Source organism: Panthera onca, chromosome C1 (genome assembly GCF_046562875.1).
Source record: "Panthera onca isolate mPanOnc1 chromosome C1, mPanOnc1 haplotype 2, whole genome shotgun sequence".
NCBI classification, from domain to species: domain Eukaryota; kingdom Metazoa; phylum Chordata; class Mammalia; order Carnivora; family Felidae; genus Panthera; species Panthera onca.
In genome coordinates, this window is record NC_138346.1 from 137,526,531 (window position 1) to 137,530,626 (window position 4,096).

The window sequence follows — 4,096 nt, forward strand, 5'->3', positions numbered from 1 at the left end:
ATAATACAGGCCAATTTGCTAAAGCAGGCATTCCTAAGTAAAAGAGACATGGCAGATATCTGAGTTTCCACTGTTTTTCCTGGCACTTCTCTTAAAAACACGGCCAGATCAGAAAACCCCAGTAGCCAGAGGCTATGGAGTATACTGTTGCTTCATAAACCCCAGTAGCTTCCCAGGTGTAATCCCAGAAGGGTAGAAAGAGGGCTGGGAGACACCAAAGACAGAGGCCACTCAAGATTGGTAGGTGGTAGGTTTAATAAGTCAGGGAATTTAATTAGGAGGCTCATCTTGGGCAGCTAGAGATGAGTAGATTTCCACACCTGCCTGCCAAATCTTAACAGTTTATATAGAGGCCTTAACTGGATTCAGTCACGTATACTATCCAAATGGTCTCAGCAACATATTGCTCTCTTAAGGCTATGTCCTTGAAAATGGCTCCCATTGTGGGAACAGGGGAGACAGCTTACATTTCAAACACTGGGGAGGGATGAGGACACTCTTACTGCCTGGGTCCAGTTGTTCAGTCAACTGACATCACATAACAGTTACCTCCTCTAACCCGCATCAAGGACTGTGGGAGCATAGGGGGCTGGAGATCACGGAGAGTTTTCTACATGAGGAAAGTGCACAGTAGCAATTAGACTCCTCTCCCGGGGCTTCCCAAATGGCTCAGTGAGAAGCAAATGGGCACCTGCTTGTGCTGAGGACATTATCAACCAAAAGTGGACTATAACAGCTAGTAAGACCTTCCTTTACCCCTTCTCTCTAATGCTTCCTTTCTTTTCCCAACCAAGGAGATGCTGGAAGGAGGAGAGACATTGTGGGGCAAGAGGAATGAAAATGTCCACCACATGGCAACTCCTTTCCATTTGCTATCTTGCAGGCACTGGCCGTGAGAAGGTGAGCACTGAATTATCTATAAGATAGAATCAACTGGATTTTTAATACCTGAAAACAAAATCAAGCTTATATATCCTACCCAAAATGTCTTAAGAGACCAAAAAGGAAAAGTAAATTATTGAAGAAAAAATATAACATGTTCATATTTGTACTCTGCAGGAAACAGACTGGGCAATTAACAGGTTTTTGTAACTGGAAACATTTTTTTCCTAATTGGGAACTCTTATTTTTTAACCTTTTCATGTAAAAAAAAGGCTTTATTTTCCTTTTATCATATTAATGAAGTGTTGAAAAAATATGTGTAAAATGTGAAGCATAATAATAAAATTCACAACACAAACCAGCTGAAATTTAAGAACTAGAAGGTCACAGATATTATCTACTAAGTGCTCTCCCCTATTGCACATACCTGTTTCTACCCTAGAAGTCATTGTTCTCTTCAATTTGTGTTCAAATTATCATTGTGTAGCAGACATCGTCAGTGCCCCACCTACATTCCCTTGGTATTCACAATTCCTGTAAATGCAGATGGAGTATTCCTGCAAGTGTATATGTAACACCATGCCTAGGGGATTTCTTTGGAGTGGATAAGGCAGGCTAGAAGTTCCAGAGAACTTGCTTTTTGATCTTTTTTAGTATCATTTAACACACACACACATACACACACACACACACCTCTTAGCAATACATTGTTCAGTTTTGTGGTATTATATATGTGATACCATATATTATATAGTTTTCTGACTCACTTTTTTCACTCAACATCGTGTTTCCAAAATTCATCTTTTTTGGGCATATTTATAATTCATTAATTTTATTACTATGTATACTGTCTTGTGAATAAAGTTGAATCAACATAATTTTTTTGGTTCTCATTATTTATTCACTGATGGATATCTGGATTGCTTCCCTATTCTTTCTGTTATGAACACAGTGCTACTATGAACATAGTTATATAAGAATCTCAGGGCACCTATGCAAAAGTTGTATCATAGTAATGTTCATTCCAAAGTGGTTGTAGCAATTTACACTCCCTCCAGTATAAGAATTCCCATTGAACCAAATGCTCTGCAACATTTGGTCTTGACAGCTTTCTTGATTGTTTTGTAGTGCTGCCTTTATCATACATTGAGTTCTCATACATAGATAGGTGTGTCTGGACTCATTGGAATAGTCAGCGGTTCATTTACATGGTATTGCACCAATAGCATATAACAGTTATTACTCTTTTGTAGAATATCTTAATATATCTGGTAGAACAAGTTTCCCTCTTGTGTTTTTAATCTTTTATGTTTTTTGAATTTTAAAGTACATCTGTTTAATTATATTATAACCATTAATGCAATATCTGCCTCAATAATTTCATTCTGACAATAAAAAAAGATGGCATAATGATGGTTTTAAAGCTGGTTCAATCACAATTTTAGAGGCTTATTTATCAAGAGTGAAAACAGAAGACTATTAAAAATAGCTAAAAAGGTAACATGTGTCATAGTGCTTAATGTTTCTGTAACTGTTGGTAAGGCTTACACCTACGTCTGATGCAGAATTCTTAATGACACTGAAATAGTTATTTTCTCAACCGCAAGGTATGTACTGGTACTGTGGGTCTGGGAGAGACTGGGGATGGGTACTACGCCTCGTCTCCAGTTGTGACTATGCAACAGGAGCAAGTGCGCTTTGTATCTATTCCAGAAGCCCGTCCCCTCCATAAATAACATCCTCCAGATATGTAGCAGCTTCGTGGCTTTCTTCTTCCAGCTTGTACAAGCTAGCAGCCTGTATGTAAAGCAGCTGTAGATTCTTCACTGAGTAATGAATGGATCAAAACATCCATGTCTTTTGCTGTTCTTGCGATCAGTGCGGCAAAAAGCTAGACATATTCTTCTGTAGGATTAGTTGGCAGATCTTTGTTCTTTGCTGTCTGAGCATCAGGAAAAGGGGCGGGAGGGCCACAATGCTGTAACACTCCAATGGCATTACAAAACTGATCTGCAAGGGCACTCACCACGTCCTGCAGCTGTGTGAGCCTATCAGCCATGTTCCTCCACGAGCTAAGGGAGGCCAGAGACCCTCTTTTGTTTTTACAGGTTAACTATCTGTGGCTCATTTCTTTTTCTGAAATAAATTTTAGAGTAATCATTCTTCAAAACATACAACAGATTTTGTTTGTGGTTCCCTTGAATATTTATTTAGGTTGATTTAGGCAGTAGTGACTTCTTATAATATTGAGACATATTTTGCTTTCATGCAAAAGCATGAAACACCTCTTTATTTAAATCATCTTCTATGTTATTTACAGCTTTGAGGTTTTGTTCACAGAGGTCTTATGTATTCTTTTAAGAAAGCAATTTATTGTTATTGTTGCTATTGCATTATCCTCTTAAAGTTAATTTCTATTTGGCTATCGTTGGTCTAGAGAACCAAATTTCTCTTAAATAGGTGTTCACATTATCTGCAAATTATGTCAGTTTTATGTTTCATCTTCTATTGCATATATTATTTATTTTTCTTTCTTTATAGTCTTTGCCAGAACCTCCAATAGCATGTTAAATAGCAGCAGTGTTAGTAGACCTTTTTGTCCTGTTCCTCATCTTACAAGGAACACATTAAAAGTTTTTCCATTAGGTACAAAATTTGTTGTAGGTTTTGGTATATATATCTTACAAGTTAGTCGTCTTCTATTCTTAATTTGCTAATAATGCCTTTTAGATAATGACAGCTTGCCTATTATCAAATACGTTTTTTGCCTCAATTGTAAAAATTACATAATTTTTTCTCTTTAGTCTATTAATATCATGAATTATAATTGATTAAATTCAATTTATTTTAAATTATAAGACTATTCACTGGATGTGAAGAGAGAAATATGACATTTAGAGCTGCTGTAGTGTGGGCAAAGACCTTGTTTAACAGTGAAACCAATACACGGAAAAACAGCAGAACAAAACTAAGAGATTAAGACAACCAGATCCTGACAATATTGTATGCATTGTGGCAGGAAGCCACACATGAATTCAGTACTCCCCTAAACATTTGTTGGGTAAGCCAATAAATTATCTGAAACCAGTGTGAGTTTGCTTTTGAGGTACTTAATTTGAAAACATTACTCACATAATTCAGGGTTTGTTTTCTTTCCAGCTGTCTAACACTATTTATGAAATAGTCAATTCTATCTTCATAATTTTGGATGCCT

At 36.8% G+C, this 4,096-nt stretch overlaps 1 pseudogene; it reads right to left on the bottom strand.

Moving 5' to 3' along the window:
* Positions 1 to 2,705: 2,705 nt before the first annotated feature.
* Positions 2,706 to 2,941, bottom strand: LOC132670903 (mediator of RNA polymerase II transcription subunit 21 pseudogene; annotated as a pseudogene).
* Between the last annotated feature and the right edge of the window lie 1,155 nt (positions 2,942 to 4,096).